The 24,416-nt window shown below is 43.8% G+C and overlaps 1 protein-coding gene across 2 annotated transcripts in view; it reads left to right on the top strand.

Moving 5' to 3' along the window:
* Window positions 1-24,416, top strand: part of TANGO6 (transport and golgi organization 6 homolog) — a 185,958-nt gene that overhangs the window by 160,483 nt on the left and 1,059 nt on the right. The gene's annotated exons all lie outside the window — the stretch shown is intronic.

Below are 24,416 nucleotides of genomic sequence, written 5' to 3'. Positions count from 1 at the left end.
CCAAACTCTTTCTTCTTCTCTCTCAGACAGTGGAGATGCTGCTGCTCCATTTCAGTCTTAGAAGAAAGGATCCACTCGGACTCTGTAGTCATTTCCTGGGGCTGCCTAACAAAGTACCACTGACAGTAGAACTACTGTCTCCTACTTCTGCAGGCTAGAAGGCCAAACTCAAAGTGTCCACAGGGCCGCATGCCTTCTGAAACCTGTAGGGAAGTTCCTCCTTGTCTCTCACTGGCTTCCGGTGCTCGGCTGGCGGCCATTGGCATTTGTTGGCTTGGAGCCACATAGCTTCAGTCTCTGCCTTTGTCATCATGTGTGTTCTCCCCATGTGTCTCTGTCTTCACATGGCTTCCTTCTTCCTTTCTGGAATAGGGCCCCCTCCTCCAGTATGACCTTAACTAGTCACATCACAATGACTGTTTCCAAATAAGGTCACATTCTGAGGTACTAGAGGTTAGGCCCTCACTGTATCTTTCAGCAGTGGGGACACACAATTTAACCCATACTGAGCCCCTAGGATTCCATAGTCCCTTCTCTTTTGTGCTTATGCTTTCCACCTGTTCATTATTGCTGCATCTTGAGAAGCCTTTTCTGTGTGGGGTATCTCTTCTCCATCCTATTTTTCCTTTTTTTTTTTCCTCTCTCCTTTAAGTGTCCGTACCACATACTCCAGCCTCAGGAAGACAAGAGAAGCAGTGTTTCTGACATCCTTACCTTGAAAGAACTTGTTTCTGACACTTGAAAGAATAAGGAGCCACATGGAGTAATTTTTTGGACTCTTGGACTTGGTGCCTGTTCTGGGATTGGTGCAAATCTCTTAACCTCTCTGAACCTCATCTGCACATCAGCCCTATCCCCCTGACACAGATGTGGTGAGGATTAGATGAGATGACATGTGATATTCTGCAACTGTAAAGGATTGTAAATGCAGAAGATGACAGTGATGATGATTAGTCCTCATCGTGGGTGCTGGTGGGATTGTTAGGACGACTGTCATCACCACCACGGCTACTATCATATCCTTAGATTTGCTGGGGTTTTGAAGGATTTTTTTAAATCCACCAAAGAGGGGCGCCTGGGTGGCTCAGTGGGTTAAGCCGCTGCCTTCCGCTCAGGTTATGATCTCAGGGTCCTGGGATCGAGCCCCGCATCGGGCTCTGTGCTCAACAGGGAGCCTGCTTCCTCCTCTCTCTCTCTCTGCCTGCCTCTCTGCCTGCTTGTCATCTCTCTCTGTCAAATAAATAAATAAAATCTTAAAAAAAAAAAAGAAAAACAACCCACCAAAGATAAGTTTATATTCGATCTGAGTGAATAGGCAGTTCATTTCGTGGCTGGAACTTTCAGAACCTTACACTTTATCATGCCGGGCACACACCATCAGTCATCTCAGGTTTTGGAGGACAGGCTTTAGTACGTGGAATCCAGCTTTCTGACTCCGTGAGAGGATCTCATGATTGCATATATCACCTTGTTCTTCCTCATGGATACCAGCTGGACTGGAAAACGTAGAAGAATCTAGATGCTTTTGTAGTTATCGAACCAGAGAATTTAACCTACATTTGGACATGGTTTGACCTCCAGCGGTATTGTTTTCTCCCTTCCTTCCCTATCACTATGAAACAGTGGATATAGTACCACAAATAATAATACCACTTATTTAAATTTTTTTATTTTTCACTTATTAAGAGAGAAAGCATAAGCAAAGGGAGTAGCAGAGGTAGAGGAAGAAGCAGACTCCCTGCTGAGCAGGGAGCTGGGTACAGGGCTCGATCCCAGGACCCTGAGATCATGACCTGACCTAAAGGCAGATGCCCAGCCAACTGAGCCACCCAGGTGCCCCTGAACTTCTTATTTTTTTAAAGAAAGAGCAAATAGGGCATTGTGGCTGGCTCAGTTGGTAGAGCGTGCAACTCTTGATCTCAGGGAAGGGAATTCAAACCCTATGTTGGATGCAGAGTTTACTTAAAATAGGTATGCCTGGGTAGCTCAGTCGGTTGAGCATCCAGCTCTTGATTTCAGTTCAGGTCATGATCACAGGGTCATGAGGTCAAGCCCCATGTCAGGGTCTACACTCACTAGGGAGTCTGCTTGAGATCCTTTCTCTCCCTCTCCCTCTGGCCCTACCCACTTTCCCTCTGTCTCACAGGTGCCTGTGTGCTCTCTCTCAAATAAACCTTTTTAAAAAAAAAGAAAAAGAGCAAATAAAGATTATTTCAAAACAAATAATTACACCAGTAGAGGATGAAAATACCCATTATGCAGTCACCTGTTTCTCTCCCATGCTGAGAATATTTAAAGTAACGTTTTAGTTAATCGAGTGGAGACTTGTATCAAGTACTAGTTCCCGTTCAGCCATCTACTTTTTCTGTAAATAGCAAAGTTCTCATCACTTCTCTGTGGCGAGGGGTTGCCAAAAAAACTGTGATGATTTTTTACACCTGTTATATATATTTAGAAGCTTGTCTTATTCTGTTAAAGCCCAATATAATTTGCTGTCTTTTCCTTCCTAAGACCCAGTCAGACCAGAAGCACAACTTCTCAAATGTTCATTCCCACACATTAACAACCAAATGTTTAGTCATTAATGAATGCTTGTTTTTCCAAGGATCTCTACCGTCTGTCAAATACAAGATTTCTTTGTGGGATAGCAACTCAGAAGTCAGACTCTTAAACCGCTGAGTTAAAGAGGGTTTACAGCTACATAATCCTGGACAGTATCCGGGGCATTTTCTAGGGATGTCTTTGTCACAGGATCTGAGCCGGCGTCTGAGAGAGTAGGGCTAGAAGGTGTCAGGAGAGGAGTGGTGCCAGGCTGGAGTCAGAGCCAACCTAAGGGAAGTTGCACAGGAGAAAGGCAAAGCCAGGTGGAGGCAGATGAAGACACATCCACCAGGCCTCTGCTGCTTACCTAAAGGGAGATAAATGAGTGTGCTGTGTTCATCAATAGCGCAAGAGCCCCATTCCCGCCATATCTTGTATTTTTTTCCTCACGTAATTTCCTAAATTGAGGTGTAACTCATATCTATAAAATTCACTCTTTTAAACTGTGCAGTCCAGGGGTGCCTGACTGGCTCAGTCAGAAGAGCAACTCTTAATCTCGGGGTTGTGAGTTCGAGCCCCACATTGGGCATAGAGATACTTAAAAATAAATAAGGGGCGCCTGGGTGGCTCAGTTCAGGTCATTATCTCAGGGTCCTGGGATCGAGCCCCACATCACTCTCCATGCTCAGCGGGGAGTCTGCTTGTCCCTCTCCCCCTCCCCCTGCTTGTGTGTGTGGGCGTGCACTCTCTCTCTCAAATCTTTAAAAATAAATAAATAAACAAATATTTTTTAGAAGTTTAAATTGTGCAATTCAGGGTTTTTAGTATATTTATAAAATTGCTCAAACACCACCACCACCTAATTCCAGGGCACTTTCATTACCCCCAAAAAGAAGCCCTGTAGTCATAAGCAGTCACTCCTACCATGCCCCCACCCCCATTCCCCAGCTCTGGCCACCACAAATCTACTTTCTACCTATGAATTTGCCTTTTCTAGACATTCCATATGAAAGAAATCACATACTATGTGGCCTTTTTGTGTCTGGCTTTTTTCGCTTAGCATAATGTAGTCAAGATTCATCCGTATTATAGCCCTGTATCGGGATTGCGTAACTTTTTATGGATGAATAACAATCCGTTGTGTGAGTAAACTGTATTTGTTTATCCATTCATCAGTTGATGGACATTTGGGTTATTTCCTCTATTCGACTATTTTTAAAAATGTTGCCATGAATATTTATGTACACGTTTTTGTGCAAATGTATTTTTTCATTCTCATGGATATATATCTAGGCGTGGAATTGCTGGGTCATACAGTGACTCTACATTTAACTTTTTAAGGAACTGCCAGACTGTTTTCCAGCTGTGTCATTTCTCATTCTCACAGGCTATATATGAGGGTTCCAGATGCCCCACATTCTCATTAATACTTGTTATTGTCTGTCATTTACTAGGATTATCGCCATCCTAGTGGGTGTGAAGTGGTGTAGTTTAAATTTGCATTTCCCTGATGGCTCAAGATGTTAAACATTATTTCATGAGCTTATTAGCCATTTGTATATCTTTGGAGAAATGTCTGTTCCCAATCTTTGCCCATTTGTCAAATGGGTTACTCATCCTATTAACATATTTGTTTTTTAATTTTGATTTTTATATCCAAAAATGTTATTCACAGTTTTACAAAACTTAATTCAAAGATCCATAGCCCATCCTCCTTTCTTACCACCATTGTCACTTTCCATCAGCAACTATTTTCAACTTGATTATTTCTTTAAATACTTACTTCCATATTTCTGAGTGGCATGCTTACACTGCTATTTCTTGACTTTTCACCCCACTTACTGACTTCCTGCTAGATCTAATAGGTGAAAGTGAGACTCACTCAGTGATTATGTTCCTAAGGTGGAGAAGACTGGCCTGTGGTGAGACAGAACGGAGGAGCATAGTGGCTTAGACTTAAAGGGTTGACTCTAGAGCTAAAATGTCTGGGATTGAATCCCGGCATTATACCTCACTGGCAGTGAGACACTGCACAAGTTAGCTGACATCTGTGTACCTCAATTTCCTCATCTGTAAAATAGGAGAATAATAGTACCGTTTTATGTAGTTGTTTTTAAAATTAAACGTCCTTAATGATGTAAAGTACTTAGAATCTATACATTCTTTTGATTAGTTATTATTTAGTGTGTATTATTATGTGTTATTATTTTTATGAACATGCTCCCCACGAACGTATTCTGCTTCCCCATTTTCCCTATATAATTACATTACAGTTTTTGCTGTAACAGCATTTAGTGTTTATGTTATCATGACTATAACTGTTATCCACAGCTGAGCCATATAATATACTGTGATTACATTTCCTTTCTTGTATGAATTTTGGCTTTCTCTGAAGTTAATAAATGTCTCAGGTTTACCTTTTTTTTTTTTTTTTTTACAATTTTATTTATTTATTTGACAGGAAGATCATAAGTAGGCAGAGAGGCAGGCAGAGAGAGAGGAGGAAGCAGGCTCCATGCTGAGCAGAGAGCCCAATGCAGGGCTCCATCCCAGGACCCTGGGATCTTGACCCAAGTCTAAGGCAGAGGCTTTAACCCACTGAGCCACCGAGGCGCCCCACATTTGTTATTTTAATGTGAACCTATTATCAATTTATCCCCCTTGCTAAATTTTCATAAATCTCTTAAAAGGCTCAAGTATGTCGAGTACTCTAACAGTTTCATCTTCTGAGAGGCGTATCTCCTACTACCCTTTCACTCACTTGCTCTTATCTGGACCAGTTACTTTCTAAGCTTACTGCAAGATTTAAGAATACGGCATTTAAAAGTTAATGATGCCGTGTGTGGGGGGGCGATACTTATGGACTGGTGAGCTTTATAGGAGGAGGATGATCTGGCCAAGTCATTTCATCAGGAGACTTCCTTTCATTGGTAGACTCTAAGACTCTTTTGAAGTCTTTGCTTTGGAGCTGGTCAGAGTGGAATTGTCTTGTCTCCTCTCTAGAGGATACCAACTTAGCTGCCAGGATTCTGGAAGATGAGTGAAAGAAGGTGGATGGCAATCTCACCATTTAGTACGTAGACTTTCAAGACTTAATTGTTCTGTTTTCAACATGGTAGACTCATCCTTATTGGAACCCAATGTGCATGTCTCCAGAATCTCTCTGGTTGGATCCTCTGAAGGGTAAAACGCTAAGCTTCTGTTATGGTTAGGGAAGAACAGTCACCTGGGTACCATGTCACCTGATTATTACTCAAACTTCCAATCAGGTCTTCTGTTCACCTCCATTTTAAGAGATAATACTCATCAATTTTGGAACATTTTTGGGCTTGTATTAGGCTTGCTTCTGGATTTAGTGAACCAGTTTATCATCCAAACTAAAACACTTCTGAAAGTGAAAGAGAACACTTAATAATTATGGAAGTGCAGCAGATGTAAAACTTACTAACCTGGGCAAGTCAGGATGGTGACCCTAGAATTCATCCAACTGCTTTCTTGCATCTAAACTTTTATTACTATTGCCTTGTTAGTGCTTTTTGTTCTGAAACCTTAGTGCCATTTTGTATCCCTTTACTGTCACGTTTGTGGGGTTCCAGGAAAGGGCGATAGTGTACACATGTGTTTAGTCCATCAGCTTTCAGATGGCAGCCTCCATTCTTTCTTCTTTATAGATGAAGAAAGTAGGTATGGAGGATATATGTAACTGTAGTGAGAACTCTTTGAGTTTTGAGCAACAGAAATCTAGCCTGAACTAGCTTAAGCAAAGAGAACTTGTTGGCCTACCAAATCCAAGGAAGGGTTGACAGTCATGTCATGGGAAAAGCTGGGATGGAGCTGGTTATTCGTGACTCCTAGAATTGGGAATTGAAGTGCTCCATTTCTTGCCTCTGCTTCTTCTGTATTTCACCTCTGTTCTTTTGCACTAAAGCCCAGCTTTCCTCCTGTGGCAGCACTATGACCACGGACAGTGGCCCAGTGTTACTCTTATATCCAACGCTCAGAGTCCCTCCCTGGCCCCACATGCAAAAGTTGCAGGGAAGAAACTTAATGTTGCGGCGAAGATCAGATGCCCATCTCCACATCAACTTGGTTGGGCCAGGTGGGGTATGTGGAAATGCTGTTTTGTGTAAAACTGTGTTCAGCCTCCATGATACCTATCTATGAGGGAAGAGGTGGGGGTCAGTGCCTAGGAGGGGGGTTAGTCCCATAGATTTCCTCAATAGTAACTTAGCCAGATCCATTTGACAGTAGTGATGGATTTGAGAAATTGAGCTGAAAAGATTACAACTCAGTACCTTACTGCGACTGCTAAAATATCAATGTTCAACCTTTTCTAGTGATAATGTAAGTGACAGTTTGGAAGCCCTGACATTTAAGACTGCTCCCTCTCTGCCTCTTCTGCATAATCATTTACATAGATCTACATATGTTAGAACTTGGTTCATCTTCCTCTTCTGCATCAGACCTATACAGTTTTATTTTCTGTAGGTTAGCCTATTCCTTATCCTTCTTATCTGATCTAGAAAGACAAAGAATGAAGCATTATTATTCAAACTCAGAATTTTATAATGTTATTTATCTATTTTAAATTAATAATTATTATTTTAATTAACATATATATTATTTGTTTCAGGGATACAGGTGTGTGATTCATCAGTCTTACACAATTCACAGCACTCACCATAGCACATACCCCCCAATGTCCATCACCTGGCCGGCCACCCCATCCCTGGCACCCCCCTTCACTCCACCAACCTTCCGTTTGTTTCCTGAGTTTAAGAGTCTCTTATGGTTTGTCTCCCTCTGTGGTTCCGTCTTGTTTCATTTTTTCCTCTCTTCCCCTATGATCCTCTGCCTTGTTTCTTAAGTTCTGTTTCTTAAGATACAGGTGAAATCATATGAGAATAGCTTTTCTCTGATTGGCTTATTTTGCTTAGCATAATATCCTTTAGTTTCATCCACGTCATTGCAAATGGCAAGAGGTCAATTTTTGAGGGATGCATAATATTCCATTGTGTGTGTATACATATGCGTGTGTGTGTAGATATATACCACATCTTCTTTATCCATTCATCTGTTGATGGACATCTGGGCTCTTTCCGTAGTTTGCCTATTGTGGACATTGCTGCTATAAACATTGGGGTGCACGTGCCCCTTCGGATCACTACATTTGTATCTTTAGGGTAAATACCCAGTAATGCGATTGCTGAGTCATAAGGTAGCTCTATTTTCAACTTTCTGAGGAACCTCCATACTGTTTTCCAGAGTGGCTGCACCAGTTTGCATTCCCACCAACAGTGTAGGAGGGTTCCCCTTTCTCCGCATCCTCACCAGCATCTGTCATTTCCTGACATTGATTTTAGCCATTCTGACTGGTATAAGGTGGTATCTCACTGTGGTTTTGATTTGTATTTCCCTCATGTCAAGTGATGTTGAGCACTTTTTCATGCATCTCTTGACCATTTGGATGTCTTCTTTGCAAACTGTGTGTTCGTGTCTTCTGCCCATTTCTTTTTTTTTTTTTTTTAAAGATTCTATTTATTTATCAGAGAGAGAGAGGGGGAGAGAGCAAGCACAGGCAGACAGAATGGCAAGCAGAGGCAGAGGGAGAAGCAGGCTCCCTGCTGAGCAAGGAGCCTGATGTGGGACTCGATCCCAGGGCGCTGGGATCATGACCTGAGCTGAAGGCAGCTGCTTAACCAACTGAGCCACCCAGGCGTCCCGTCTTCTGCCCATTTCTTGACTGGATTATTCTTTGTGTGTAGAGAATTTTAGAATGTTAAAGGTTAAAAAGGCCTTAGAGATCATTTAACTTGTATTTCATAAAAATTTCCCTTGGCTTATTAACCTTACGACTTGTTCCTCTGACATAAGGTCTTCATGGTCAAATACGTTTGGAAGATGCTGCATACAACTATATATTTTCCTCTTGGCGATTAGGTACATGTTAACCTATTAAAGGATCTGAGAAGGCCTTCAGCAAAGAAAACTAACAATTTCTTCAACTCATTTACCAAGGAACCCTTTCTTCATTATAAGCATGCCAAGTGGGCGCCTGGGTGGCTCATAGGATTAAGCCTCTGCCTTTGGGGTGCCTGGGTGGCTCAGTGGGTTAAAGCCTCTGCCTTCGGCTCAGATCATGTTTCCAAGGTCCTGGGATGGAGCCCCCCGCATCGGGTTCTCTGCTCAGCAGGGAGCCTGCTTCCCTTCCTCTCTCCGCCTGCCTCTTTGCCTGCTTGTGATCTCTGTCAAATAAATAAATGGAATCTTTAAAAAAAAAAAAAAAAAAAAGCCTCTGCCTTCAGCTCAGGTCATGATCCCGGGGTCCTGGGATCGAGCCCCGCATCGGGCTCTCTGCTCAGTAGGGAGCCTGCTTTTCTTTTCCCTCTCTCTCTGCCTACCTCTCTACTTGTGATTTCTGTTAAATAAATAAAATCTTTAAAAAAAAAAAAAAAGCATACCAAGTAATAATGTTCCATGGAAGATACCTTGGGAAATAATCCAACTGTCTCCTTTTATGAATGAGGAAAGAAAGTTCATGAAGAGACAAGTGGTTATAAGTTTCCAAAGCTAATGCCAGGAAGAACTAGCACTCATTTCCAGTTGTACCTGGTAGCTTAGCTTACATTGGCCAAGTGCTAATAAAAGGATAGCATCTCTTCCTCTTCCCTCTACTTTATTCACTCATTCACCTGGAACAAGATTTGTCATCTTCTCCAGGGTGTCTTAGGTGACATCATAAAGGAAGCACAAGTTAAGCACCACATTTGGGAATGTTTGCTGTCATCTCCCTTTCTGTATATCAGACCCAACACACTTTTATTTATAACAAATTATTATAACAGATATTTTGGTGTTTCCCTTTATTCTCCTGAAATGAAATTTTAGCTTCTTAACCTACATATATATTTAAAAAATCAATATAATGTCCTAACTATAATATGAAGAAGGAATAAAAGGACATTTGTTTATACTAAAATAACATATATTTTAATACATCAATGTCTAGGCTAGCTCTAAGATACAATGAACTATCTGGTTGCTCTTATATGTAGACCCATAATGAATGTAACACCTACAAATACAAAATCATACAGGTATCTTATGCTAACAGCTCAGAAGTACATTGTAGAACTTGATTTTCCAAAAGAGTAAACTAGGGGCACCTGGATGGCTCAGATGGTTAAGTATCTGTCTTTGGCTCAGGTTGTGATTTACAGGGTCCTGAGATCGAGCCCCACATTAGGCTCCCAGCTCAGCAGGGAATCTATTTCTCCCTCTCTCTCTGCCTCTCCCCCTGCTTCTGCTCTCTCTCTCTCTCTCTCAAATAAATAAAAATCTTCAAAAGAGTAAGCGACTCCAGGGGCTCCTGGGTGGCTCAGTGGGTTAAAGCCTCTGCCTTCGGCTCAGGTCATGATCTCAGGGTCCTGGAACTGAGTCCTGCATCGGGCTCTCTGCTCAGTGGGGAGCCTGCTTCCTCCTCTCTCTCTCTCTGCCTGCCTCTCTGCCTACTCGTGATCTCAGTCTGTCAAATAAATAAATAAAATCTTAAAAAAAAAAAAAAGTAAATGACTCTTGTGTAAAATTCTAAACAAATGAAAATACTATCTTCTCTTAGTTTATATGGTAGTTGCAATCCTGAAAAATTCAGTGTACACTGAAACTCTAAAAATACTTTGAGCATTTGCTAGTGATAGCACTTATATCTCAGTGCTTTCCATTAATTCACTTAATCTTCATATCCATTTAGGTATAATTAATATCCCTATTTTACGTGTGAAGAAGCTAAGACAGAAAAGAGAAGTAACTTTTGTGGCAGCTAGTAGGTGGCAGAGCGGAGGTAGAGAAACCAGGCAGCATGGCTCTAGGACTCCATGTTTAGTGACTGTCATCTGAAGGACTTAGAGACCAAGTCACTCGGGCGTTTTCTGCACAGATCATGGCTAACAGAAGTCTGCTTCCGATCCTGGAAATCTGATGCTCTAAAGGAAAATGGGCCAGACTACCTCCTGACAGCTTGTTTACTGTCTGTCCTGGAGAAGGATGGAACCATGAGAGGAGAGGGTTTGGGGCTGGCCTTGGACCCAGGTGCCCTAACCTCCCAGGACCTGCCAGAATGAACTCTTCAGAGAGCAGAGACAGGAAACAGCCCTGGCTTCCTTTCACCCTACTTCATGTTCCACGATCTCTTGCCAAAAGTTCAGGCCAACCACCAACTACACCGTCCAGAAACTTCCCATAATGTACACAGAACTGAAAAAAGCAGGGAACAGACCAAACACCTTGAGGGCTGCTAGGCTGGGGAGTGAGATTCCTGGGACTTTCCTTCCGCCCTGCATCCTGATCAGAATTTATTCTTCCTCTGATAATCAGAGGGGCCTCTGGGTTGCAATTAGAAGTGGGTTGCCACTTGTCTTTGCTCTGCCCTCTGAAAGGGCAGAGTTCTAAGTGTACCCTCCTTAGGATGACATGAAATGACAGTTACGATTGATGCCCTGGGGTCTCTTCCAGCTCCTTGCTCATCATCACCCCATGGTTTGTTTGCTCTTGGCAAATCTGCTCTGAATAAATTGCATGTTCTCTGGGGTTTAGCATTTAATAATAATACAACATTTATCAAGGGCTTATTGTATGCCAGGCAAAGCACCAGGTTTTCACATTCATGATCTCGTGGAATCCTCCTAACAACCCTTTGAGATAAATATGCTTATTAACTCTATTTACAGGCAAGAAAATTGAGGTCCAGAATGTTTACATTTATGCACAGCCCGAACAGCCAGCCCGAGGTAGCAGTGGGTGCAGATAGAGGCTGCCTCATTGCCAGCTTGGCTGTTGGGACGGAACTAATTAGAACCAGCCTGAGATGGTACTTGAGGAAGGGGCGAACTCTTACAGGTATATTGGGACAGACTCGTGTTCCTAGGACTTCTGTTTCCTTAACCATTGTACTTTCTTCACCTCTGTAATTCTCCAGGGTTGACAGGTACTCGGTCAGTCGGCACAGTAGAGGAACTACAGCTGGAGAGGTCTTCCGAAATGCACATCTGCTGAGGTCCAGTCCCCAGCGAACTTTTTTACCCTGGTCCATGAGCTAAAGAGCAGGTTCCTTCGCACGAAGCTCTTTATGTCTTGGATCCCCCTGACTTCTATCTCTTCCTCTTCCTTCCTTCTCAAACGCCCTGACAGCCTCGCGCCAACCCTAAACCCCCTGCATACTGTTTATTGCCTCCGTATCTTTATCCCTACTATTTCTTTCTTTTTTTTTTTTAATTAAAGATTTTCTTTACTTACTTGAGAGAGAGAGAGCAGGCATGCACATGAGTCGGGGCGGGGGGGGGGCAGTGGGAGGAGAGCGGAGGGAGAGGGAGAAGCTGGCTCCCTGCTGAGCAGTCCCTACTATTTCTTATGCCTCGAATGCCTTCTTTTCCCCTCAGCTGTCCATCTGATAAGCTTTTATTCATCCTTTTGGACTCTATTTAAATTCTATACTCTGTGGAAAGCCTTTCCTGATTTCTTAGGTAAAATTAGTAATCACAGGGTGCCTGGGTCAGTTAAGCGGCCAGCCCTTGGTTTCGGCTCAGGTCATGATCTCACAGGTCGTGAGATGGAGCCCGGGCATGCCCTTCACTCAGCGAGGAGTCTGCTTAAGACTTTCTCTCCCTCTGTCCCATCCACCTCCTACCCCAAATCACACTTGTCTCTCTCTCTCTCTCTTTCTTAAAAAAATAAGTAAATCTTTAAATAATAATAATAATAATAATCCCTTCTTCAGGCTCTGCAGCACTCCACATATCAGCTCCGGGCTAGAGTAGATATCGTAATAATTTGTTCATGTCTCATGTCACCAGGGGATTGTGAGTCCCTGAACACGCTAGACACTAGTTTCTTTTAATTGTGGTAAAAGATACATAAGACAGAATTTACCATCTTAACCATTTTTAAGTATACAGTTCAGTAGCTTTAAACATATTCACACTCCAGCACTGCCACCCATCCTCGGAACTCTTTTCATCTTGCGAAACTGAAACTCTGCACCCATTAAACACAAGCTCTCCGTTTTCCTCTCCCTCGGCCCCTGGCAACCACCATCCTCTCTGTCTCTGTGAATTTGACTACTCGTTCCATTCACTTTTCTATTCCTCAAATCTCAGACGGTGCTTTGCACAAAGTAAGTGCTTAATGAATGTGTGTTGAGAGAGTGCATGAAATCTTTTCTCCGAGAGGCAGGGAACACATCTCCTCATCCCTTTGTATCTGCCTTTGTGATAAATAGATTTCCTAGATCTTAACCTGAAAATTCTGGGATTTCCAAGCTCTTCCGGTGTTCATGTTTCCCAAGAGCAGAAGTTGTCCAAACAAGTTCGAGGGACTTCAAGGGAATTTTACCTCCCTTTATTTAGAAACGCCTAACGTTTTCATCGCAGTTGGTTGCAGACTTGCTGTCCCCAGATCAGCGGGGAGAAGGAGTCCTGAAGCAGAGTGACAGGATGAATGCTGATGTGCAGCCAGAACCTTCTGCATTTCAAAACTTGGCTTCTTCACACACACACACACACACACACACACACGTGCATGTGCACATACACACATACACACGCACCATAGATATACTATCTATGTACTATATATATATAGCAGTGTATGTGTGTATCTGTCAAAATTCTAACATTTGTATTTCCCTTAATTCCTCCCGTCTGGGCAGAGGTTTCTGCCATAATTCTAGCCAAGCCAGCAACAGAGGCAGCTGCATTTATTTTAGCCTTTCATTTTCTTAACGCATGTTGATAGCTTACAACTTTCTCTTCCTTCAGAATCACACTTCGTATACACATGTTTAAGAACAAAGTTTTAAAATATTTTGGAGAAAATATGCAGTGCCAGTTCGTGGATCAAAAATGATTTTGATGGACGCCTGGCTGGCTCAGTCACTGGAACATGCAACTCTTGATCTCAGAGTTGTGGGTTTGAGTTCCATATTGGGTATAGAGATGACTTAAAAATAAAATCTTTTTTTTTCTTTTTTTAAGATTTTTATTTATCAGAGAGAGCAAGCGCACAAGCAGGGGGAGAGGCAGGCAGAGGGAGAGGCAGAAGCAGGCTCCTTGCCAAGCAAGGAGCCCAATATGGGTCTCAATCCCAGGAATCTAGGATCATGACCTGAACCGAAGGCAGACTCTTCACTGACTGAGCCACCTAGGGCGTCCCTTAAAAATAAAATCTTAAAATGATTCTGACCGGATTCCCTTTCTGGAACATAAAAACCTGATTGTTGATAGTTAAGAAAATTCCAAGAAGTGTAATAGGTTATATCCAACTCACGTCACCCTTGTTCCTGGCACTTAGATTTTTCCCAGGCAATGTTGTTACTTTCGAAACTGTGGCATAACTCTTAATCTCCTACCCAGTGTTTTTTTCCTAACCTCCCACACTCCTGCATCCTGGCTGCTTATTAGAGTGGAGAGCATAAAAATCATAAAAACAAATTAAAACTTTTTTTGAAAGTCCTGAGTCCCAGCCCCTCTGATTCTGATTCTTAGGTGTGAGGCGGGGGCCCAGCCATGTTAAACATTCTCCAGGGGACGGTACTGTGCAGCAAGGGTGGAGAATCTCTACACTAGAATGATGGTGTTGTGCGGAGGCAAAGTCTGGGCTTTGTAGCCATGCTTCGATGTGGATGGCAGGGGTTCCTTTTTCTGGTCTAGTCCACGCCATATATATTATTAGTACATAAAGCAAAACCCACCAGTGCCTCTGTGTGTCTCCGACTGGTTTTCTCTGGCCTTTGGTCTAGTTCTCTAACCTTTTCTTCCTGACACATTTTGCACAGAACCTAGAATTCCCTTGAGCAGACGCCCTCAAGAGAGTGGTCTGTCCTTCCCCTCTGGGCAACTCAAGCTGGTCCTGAAGCTGGGTGACCTGGCTGAACCTGGAGTGGTGCAGGATGCCTTAAAGCAAACTGGTGCCCCAAAGAAAAGCCAAACCTCACTGCCAGCCAGGAGCCCAGTTACAGCTCGGCCCCCTCCCTGCCCGGGCTCCGTCCAGATAAACAATGTTGATGGTGTGGGGAAAAGGTCATATTTTCTCCACAGCCACCTCTTGCATATTGGTTTTGCTAGTAACTGCACAAGTTTAAAAGCAGAGTTTGCAGAGTGAGACTTCACAGACGTGGGTTTGAATTCTAGCTGTGTCCTTGAGCAAATCACTGAACCTCCCCCTAAAACCCCTTTCCCTAATTTGTTTGTTTGATTTTTTGTTTAAGTAGGCTCCACATTGGAGCCCAGTGCAGGGCTTGAGCTCAAGACTCGGAGATCAAGACCCGAGCTGAGATCAGGAGTCGGATGTCCAACCGACTGAGCCACCAGGCACCCCTCCTCTCCCCTAACTCATAAACTGGGCCTAATAACATCTACCTCAGAGGATTAAATGAGATAATGTATGTGAAAGGCTTAGCACAGTGACTGGAATGTAGTAAACACTCAGTGACCATAGTGAGTCTTCTGCAGGCCCGGTCTGATCCCACGCGGGAGGCGTTAGGCGCCGGGAGGGGACAGGCCAAGGGTTCCCTCAGCAGGGTGCCTGCACAGAGAGCCTCCAGGGCCAGGAAAGCAGAGCCCTTTCCCCACACGAGGTCATAGAGTACAGTTTGAAAGCTAATCACCTTTTATGGACAAAGCTCCCAATCTCCACAAGCGATGGCCCGCTGCCTTTGCACACACTCCGGCCATTTTTCCTGCCTTCTTTGTTCTATTTCCGTGCCTGTGGGGGTGAAGGAAGGCTGCTGCCTTCCTCAGGTTGCTATTTAAAGACGTTCTGAAAGACGCTGCGGCGGTTGCTCCTCGCGCGCCATCAGTGGTGCTCCCGGCCCTGCAGCTGCGAGCAAGGGGCAGCCGCTGTGGGCGCTCAGCTCTGGCCCATCGAACCCTTGCACGGCGTGCTGCGGCTTCAGCGAGCCTAGGAGCGTCCAGTTGTGTAGCTAAGTCCAGCCACCTGCTTTCTGTTTAGGACTCCTGAGCTGTCACCCCTCCCAGGGGTTAACCGTGCTGGCCGGCTTGGTCTTTGTCCCTCAGCTGCCAACCTGTGTTTGTACCTGTAGCATTTTTGGCACTTGACCGGTTACAGTTTTTCTTCTTGTTCTTCACTGAAAATCATGCTGGTACTCCCTGCATCTGCATCCCACACCTTCTCCAATTTGCACTCGAGAGACCCTCCCCATTTAAGAGCCAGACATGATCCAGAAAGAGTAAAAATGCCATTTATCTCTAGCTCTGGCAGAAAAAAATACCTTGGAAATAAAAGGGTTTTGAAAAGCTCAGTAACCTCCAGTTAATAATAATTCTACCCTGAACTTCAGCATGTTTGAGATTCTCTGTCAGGCATGGATAGAAATCTCTTAGTCTTTAGTAATCCTGTCTTTCTTTGCCAACCTTTCCCTCGCTTTCAGTGAGGCGTCTCAAAAGCCCAGACTTTCTGTTTGAATCAGCCCTAATTTCTTTGTCACACACCCATCAAAGTGAAGGTTTGGGTTTTATCAGTAAAGCACGTATTCCTCTTCAGGCCAGAGCTCCCCGGATGAGGTCCAAATTGTCTACCTCCATGATGCTTCTCCCATGTATTTTTTTCCTGCCCATGATCTTAGAGAGGTTGCTCACATCCTAGACCTCGGAGCCTGGCTCCTGTCTGCTTGCTCCACAGAGTTCTTTCCGGTGCCCCCAGCTCTATGAAATCGCATGCTCAGTGTTCCCAGACGTCCGGGACCACCGCTGGCCCTGACTTCTGCACTCAGACTGCGTTAAATCTCTTTACCTCGTCTTACACCTTTTCTTCTAATTCCTTTCCACTTATTCATCTTCCTGACACCTTTCCATGGGACTCTACTCTCTTTCATTTTCAGAGGCGTACCTTTCCTCTCGTCTTCTTGGCCCCATGGTGGTAACCCCAATTATTTCAGTGTTGGAATAATAATACCAACAATACTTTGAATTATACACCCCTTGGCTTATCATAGCAGAGTACACCCTCACACGCGTAACCTCTTTTGATCCCACAGTCAGCTTGTAAGGTAGGCAGTGTGCCTTCTGCTTCCCACTTTGACAAAGGGTAATATACCCCTTCAAGAGGCAGAATAGCGTAGTGGCTCCTAAAGAACATTGGCTCCAAGTGAGGCTGCCTGGGTCTGAATCCGGGCTCTGCCCTTTACTACCTGTGCGACCGGGGCAGCTAGAAATAATGATGGTACCTCTCTCGTTGTGGTGTTGTGAGGAGTGAGTGAGCGCCTAGAGAATATGCCTAGAACCATACCTGGCACGGAACAGCTTTTATGTAAGATTTAGCTATCGTTATTACACATTCATTCATTTACTTGTCCAAAATTTAGTACACAGCAGAGCTGCTCCATGCCGGGCTCTGTCCTCGGCCTCACTGAGAGAAGAGTAGCAATGACACAGAGATTACAGTACTTATGGGGAGACCGACAACCCCCCACTTATTTAGCACTCACCACATGCCAGTCTCTGTGCTTGGATCTTTATAGACATTAACTCTCATTCTTTACAACATCCTTAAAAGGCGGCAGTGTTCCTCCATTTTACAGTTGAGATCACTGAGGTTCTGAGAGCTGAGGTCGTTTGCTCCAGATTCCCCCGCTAGTGATTGCGAGCGAGCACCATGATTCGCCTCGCCCAGTTCGCCTGCCTCCGGGCCATTAGGTTCAGCTCTGCTCGTCAGTCTCCCTGCTCTGGAGGTGAGCTCCTCAAGGACGGGCCAAGGTCCTTGCTACCCAGAGTGTCCAGCAAAGCCTCCTGCACACGCTTTGGGAAAAGGTGGCTGAGTTGTGCTCTGTTGATGATCCTTGGCTCTCTCTACTTGAGTCCCATCTGTCCACTCTCACGTCCCTTAGCCACCAAATCAGTCACTGGTCTTAACACTGAGGGACAGTGGTCAAAATGAGGACCCTTAGTAGTTGGCCTGTGACTTCCTGACAGATTCTTACTACACCAGATCTTTTATTCTAGCATGTTATAAACAGAACTAGTCGGATTCTGGGATGTCCTCCTCTTCTGGGCGCCAGTCTAGAGAATCTTTTTGCCAGGCCGTTTCCCACCACTAACTCCAGTCTCCGCCCCCCCATTCTCCTGTCTGCCCCTCCCTTTTATTTCAGTGTCTAACTTCCCTGTTTCTGTCCTCGTGCCCAATATTTATTAGCCACAAAGGAGCCACGAGAGGTGAGGGATGGGATTGGGCGGAATTGAGCTCTCTTTCCTTCTGATCTTTTCTTTTTTTTGCCTCACATGTTGGGTCTGTGGGAAGATGAAGCTCTCAGTACAGTTATTGTATGCTAGCGTTTAACTATCGTATCCTTTTGTATTTAGCGACCCATTTTTCCCTTCAATATTAAGAAATTATAGATGGAAAATCCTCTGCTAGATAGTATCTTTGCAGAGCTTGTATTTCTGTAAATGTCTTACTTGGGACCATTTGTGTTGTGTTTTATCGATCCCACATGATAACAGAAGACTAGCAGTTTCATCCACCTAAGTTCTCTTTGTAAAAGTGGTTCTGCAACACACACACACACACACACACAAACACACACACACACACACACACACACACACACACACACACACTCCTATCCTCCCCCTTCCTCTCCAGGCATCAGTTCTTTTCCAGAGACTTTTCAAACTAAGCATCTCAGTACTTGCTTAAGATATCCTGGCCTAAGAACTTCTCGGATGGTGGAAATGTTTCTTTGAACCATCAGCTACAAAAAGCTAAGCCAGATCTCCTCTGGATGAAATGCACCCACCCCCACTCACACCTGTACCCCCTCTGCGTTTCCTGGGAGTCCTTGGGCCTCGATGTGGAGGGTGGGGGGGGTGGGGAGGATGAAGAGCAGGTGTGTTGAATTCTTAATGAAAGGTTTCCTCCATGGGATTGCCTATATCCTGCCCACCACAGTGGCTCCTGTGAGTAGCTTTACCTTTGAACTCTCCTTGTATTCAACCCCTGATCCGTGGGATTTGGTGACAATCCCCGGCTGGCAGGAAGCTTTGATCCTTGGGGAGTCCAGAGGAAGTCCTTGTCATGTGTGGGATCCCCAGTGTTACAAGGATTGGGAAGAAGCCTTTCCAGGATGGGTTGCTAAAATAGACCCATTAATTAAGAAGGAGCCTTTGCCTAACAGTTACCCAAAAAAGGAGATCCGGTAACTGATAACAAGGAGCTCAGCGCTCCTCAAGTATGAAGTGGTGTTTGCACAAGCATTATTGTTATTTTAAGGACACGGCAGTGCCAAGGGGAAAATTCCTGCCCACACCAGGAAGGAGCCGTGTACCTTAGCAGAAGAGAATGCCTTAGAACCTCCCTCTTTAACAAGTAAAAGCTAACCTTATTTTGAATGTTAGGAGGCTCTGGCAAAAATTCTCAAAGATATTTCTGAGTAGGAGATAGATTCCTCTAGAAGAAGAAGAAAAAAGATGACCTTGTAATAAACAGTGGGAACTCTAGAATTTCTCTGTAAGAGACACTTTGGACTGAACGCCATTGGACCGGATGTCAGGAGACTTGTCTTTTAGCCCCATAATAAGCAAGCCAGGTTTGCTTCGAATTTGCATTTATTTGAGGTGGCTTAAGGTTGCAGGGACTTGCTAGAGTTTCTCCAAACCGCTCCATGGTGCCAGCCACCCTTTGGCTACAAATAAAAGACTGAAATCCCTTTCACAGGGTGAGGAACGCTCTCCCTCCGCCCACCTCCACAGGCAGAAATCACTTCCTTTGCTTCCACGGAAGTGTGGAGCTTATCGTTAGAGAGATCATAGTGTCCGGGGTGTGTGTGTGTGTCTCTCTCTTTCGCTCTCTCTCCTCTCTCTTCCTCCCTCTCCCTGCTAGGCCGTAGCTGCCAGAGGGTAGGGTTCGTGCATTATTCATCCTTTTATCACCAGCACACTGCCTGGGCACGAAGTAGGCCCTTAATAATGATTATTGGATGAGTGAGTAATCATGAGGCAGTAGCTCTAGGAGTCATCGTCTTTCGGGAATCATCTCTTCTATTCACACTGCCAGCCTCAAGGAAAGAGAGGTTACCAAAGGGCAGTGAGGATAGCATCCCCCTACTCCCCCCACAAGTTTTTTTCCTTTCTTTCACCATTTGTCTCTCCCTCAACTTGTCATTTTTGTATTACTTGCTGTTAATGTTCTAAGTAGAGAATTTTTTTTTTTAAAGCTTTTATTTAATAGACAGAGAACGAGAGAACACAAGCAGGGAGAGCAGCAGATGGTGGAAATGCTCCCCACTGAGCAGGGAGCCCAGTGCAGGACTCAGTCCCAGGACCCTGAGATCAAGACCTGAGCTGAAAGCAGATACTTGACCAACTGAGCCACCCAGGTGCCCGAAGTAGAGAAAATTTTAGATGTGAAATTATTAGCACAAATTATATACTTCATCTTTATATTGTGCAGTGCCAGTTTTAAATACAAATATAAGATCATTGAACTTGGGGTGCCTGGGTGGCTCAGTGGGTTGAAGCCTCTGCCTTCAGCTCAGGTCATGATCCCAGGGTCCTGGGATCAAGCCCCACATCAGGCTGTCTGCTTAGCAGGGAGCCTGCTTCCTCCTCTCTCTCTGCCTGCCTCTCTGCCTATTTGTGATCTCTCTCTCCCTCTCTGTCAAATAAATAAATAAATAAATAAATCTTTAAGGTGAGGGAAAAAAAGATGTTCTTAGAATTTTTAGTTTTCATTGAGTGAGAAACTGGCCAGGAGTAGCATGAGTTCCTGTCATTTCTGCTCACCATCTCCAGTCCACTTCCTGTTCCTAAAATGTGACACGTTTCCTATGATCTTTCTTTATACTCTCTGTGCTGTTAGGACACTTACTGTATTTTGTTCTGTAATCTTTATTTCTGTGTATGACTTACCTTCCCTACCAGACAGTAAGCCTTTAAGATCAGGCTATTTATCTCTTCTACTTATCAAATGGTGTTCTGGAAAACCTTTGCCTAGGGTTGCCTGGGTGGCTCAGTTGTTAAGCATCCGTCTTTTGGCTCAGGTCATGATCTCACAGTCCTGGGACCGAGCCCTGCATCCGGCTCCATGGCCAGCGGAAAGCCAGCCTCTCCCTCTCCCACTCCTCCTGCTTGTGTTCCCTCTCTCTCGGTGTCTCTCTCTGTCAAATAAATAAAGAAAATCTTTAAAAACAAGACAAAACAAAAACCTTTGCCTAGTAGTTAATTCAGTGAAGTAAAAAGCTTTATTTATTTTTTAGTAGGTAAATATTTTCATAAAATACAATATTAAAAAGGGACAAGGGCATATAATTCCCCCCATTTCCCTCTCCAGTTACCTTCCCTGGAGGCAGCCAGTTTTGTTTATTTGTTTGTTTTAAGATTTTATTTATTTATTTGACAGGGAGACAGTATAAGCAGGCTGAGGCCGAGGGAGAAGCAGACTCCACTGAGCAAAGAGCCTGATGTTGGGCTCAGTCCTTGGACCCTGGGATCACAACCTGAACTGAAGGCAGACGCTTAACCTGAGCCACCCAGGCGCCCCAAGCAGCCAGTTTCGTAATATATATTTTTCTTCAGAGACAGTCCATGTTGATAGTACATGGGCTATTATATATATATATTTTTTTACATGGATTTCACAAAAGTGAAAAAAATCATTGAATGTCTACATTTTCCTATTTCTTTTTTTCTGGTCTTCCTCCTTTTTGGAAATTATACATTGCATAGACTTCAGGGTATGGCCATTGCTTGAAGTTCCAAAGTACAGAGAGGAGTCCCTGGCTGGCTCAGTCAGTAGAAGAGCATGTGAGTCTTGCTCTCAGGGTCATCAGTTCAAGCCCCACGTCGGGCATGGAACCTACTTTAAAAAAATAAAATAAAATAAATGAAACAATCCTAAAATAACTAAATAAAACAAAGTGGTGAGAGGAAAAGTTTTAGAGACCTTTTGGACCAATTATTGTCAGAGATGCTTGCATATAGTGACATAAATCCAACTTGGTTCATGTTAGGTGGCGTTGTTAATAAATAGAAGCAATACAGCATAGCATAGTAGTTAAGATTATAGATCCTCTTCCAAGCAAAATACAAAATCCAGAAACCATAAAGGAAAAACTAATTAATTTAACTACATCAAAAATGCAGATTTGGGGGTGCCTGCGTGGCGCAGTGAGTTAAGCCTCTGCCTTCAGCTCAGGTCATGATCTCAGGGTCCTGGGATCAAGCCTGCTTTCCCCTCTCTCTCTGCCTACCTCTCTGCCTACCTATGATCTCTCTCCCTCTGTCGAATAAATAAATAAAATCTTTAAAAAAAAAAAGTAGGGGCCCCTGGGTGGCTCAGTGGCTTAACACCTCTGCCTTCGGCTCAGGTCATGATCTCAGGGTCCTGGAATTGAGCCCCACATCAGGCTCTCTGCTCAGCGGGGAACCTGCTTCCCTCCCTCTCTCTGCCTGCCTGCCTCTGCCTACTTGTGATTTCTGTCTGTCAAATAAATAAATGAAATCTAAAAAAATAAAAAAACTAAAAATGAAATTAAATTAAAATGTAGATTTCTCCACTGGAAAAAAATTTCACAAAGAAAAAATGCCAACTATGACAAATAATATTTTCAACTTAAATAATAGACCTTTTTTTTATATACAAAGAGCTCTTACAAATCAGTAAGGTAAAGTTCAGTTACACATACCAGAATAAAATAGAGTTTATTATATGTAAATTTAAAACAGCATGATGCTATTTTTCATTTAGCGGATAAGCAAAGATGCGAATTTAGTGTGACGTGGAAATGTAAATTATTGCAACTCTCTGGCTACCTTTGTCACAATTTTATGTGTGGATCACCTTCTGACCCAAAGATTCCATTTCTAGATATTGGTCCTATAGATACACTTGTTCATGTCTGCAAAGACTTAGGTAACAGAGTGTTTATTGCAGCAATATTTTTAATATCAAAAATAAAAAAATGAGTTTCATTGGCAGAAAAATCAATTGTGTGACTTTCGTCCTATGCAGCCATTTTTTCAAGATTTATTTATTTATTTATTTGACACACAGAGAGAGAGAGGTCACAAGTAGGCAGAGAGGCAGGCGGTGGGGTGGGGGGGGAGCAGACCCCCCAATGAACAGAGAGCCCGATATGGGGCTCGATCCCAGGACCCTGAGATCACGACCCGAGCCAAAGGCAGAGGCTTAACCCACTGAGCCACCCAGGCGCCTCTGCAGCCATTTTTTTTTTTAAAGTATTTCTCTATGTGCCAGTTATACAAAAGATCTTCAAAATAGAATAAGTCAGCTGGGATGATGGCATATAATAACATAAAATACAGTTCTGTGGTTTTAAAGGGGGGAAAGGCACGTACATACATATGCTTAAAAATATCTAGAACATTTCTCAGTTATGTGAACTCACATGATACCCTCTGAGAAAGGAAACTAAGAGCCTGGAGTAGAAGAGAGACTTTGTTTTTGGGGGGGGGGGGGTTGTTTGGTTGGGTTTTTTTAGGTTTTATGTATTTGTTTGTTTGTTTGACAATGACACAGCGAGAGAGGGAACACAAGCAGGGAGAGTGTGAGAGGGAGAAGCAGGATTGAGCCACCCAGGCGCCTGAGAATTTTTTTTTGAGTAGGCTTCACTCCCAATGTAGAGTCCAACACAGGGCTAGAACAGGAGGCCCTGAGATGGAGACCTGAGCTAAGATCAAGAATCAGACTCTACACCAACCGATCCACCCAGGCAGCCCTCCCCGAGACTTATTTTTTAACATGTACTTTTTTGTACTGTATTACCTTTTCAGTAAAAATAAACAACACAGAGTCTGGATGTTTAAAATCTGGCTCCCCCGTTTTTTTAGCTGAGTAATTTGTGGATGTTATGTAACCCTCTAATCTTCTATATTTTCATCTGTAAAATGGGGCTAATGTCTTTATATGACTCGCATAAAAGTTGGATAATATATGAAAAATACCTCCTACAGTACCTGATCCAAAAGTAGTAGCTTTTCAGGCAAAGAGCCCTAGACCAGAAGTAATTTCACAGGGAGCTGAAGACAAGTCACACGACACCCATGACCTGGTGGCTTCAGTCTCTAGTCTGGCTAGATGATCCCTAAGGCCCCTACCTCTGAGTTCACCTGTTTGTTTGAAAGCTGTTTCCTGTTAAAAGTTGTAACTCCAAAGCCAAGAGGATTTGGGAGGAAATTAGGAGCTCCTGGGAGTAGGTGCTTTGGCACCCTCCCAGTTCCATACCAGAGCCCAAGATGAGAGCACTGGATGGGAAAGATGGGTGTGTCTCTATGGCTCTATCTACACAGCCCTCCCTTGTTTCCTGTTGCAACGTTGCAACTGCAAAAAAAAAAAAAAAAAAAAAAAAATTACAGTGACTTAAGGAAGGGCATGGAAATGGAACTGGGATGGAAAATTTTAAAACGGTGACAATGAAAGACATGCTTATTGAAGAGATAACCTTCTGGGTCTCATAAGATAGATGTCCACAGATGGTGTCTGCAGAGAGCTTTGTGGGAGCCTGAGAGGAAGATGCTGGTAATTTTGCTCTAGGGGTAACCCTATCTGGGCACCAAGACCTGTCTGTGATCCTGATTTTGGGAGGGAACGAACGGGCCTGGAATCTCTACTTTGGCCTGGAGATCAAAGGGAGTAGCAGCTCCCAAGACATATGTAGTGAGGTGTCAGGGGTCATGAGAAGCCCAAAAGGAAGCCTGTCTCAGTACAGCTACCCCTCCTTCCATGGAGGAGGCCATGTATAATCTTCAGGAAGACTGTGAGTTTCCTCTCAGAACTTCTCAGGCAAAAGTTAGGGTTGTTCTGAGAAATTCTGGCACAGTAGTCAGTCATGACCCTGTTTCTTTCATACA

The sequence above is a fragment of the Mustela lutreola genome, chromosome 16, assembly GCF_030435805.1.
Source record: "Mustela lutreola isolate mMusLut2 chromosome 16, mMusLut2.pri, whole genome shotgun sequence".
Lineage (NCBI taxonomy): Eukaryota > Metazoa > Chordata > Mammalia > Carnivora > Mustelidae > Mustela > Mustela lutreola.
The sequence above is the reverse complement of the archived record's forward strand: the minus strand, read 5'-3'. Positions and strand labels throughout refer to the sequence as shown.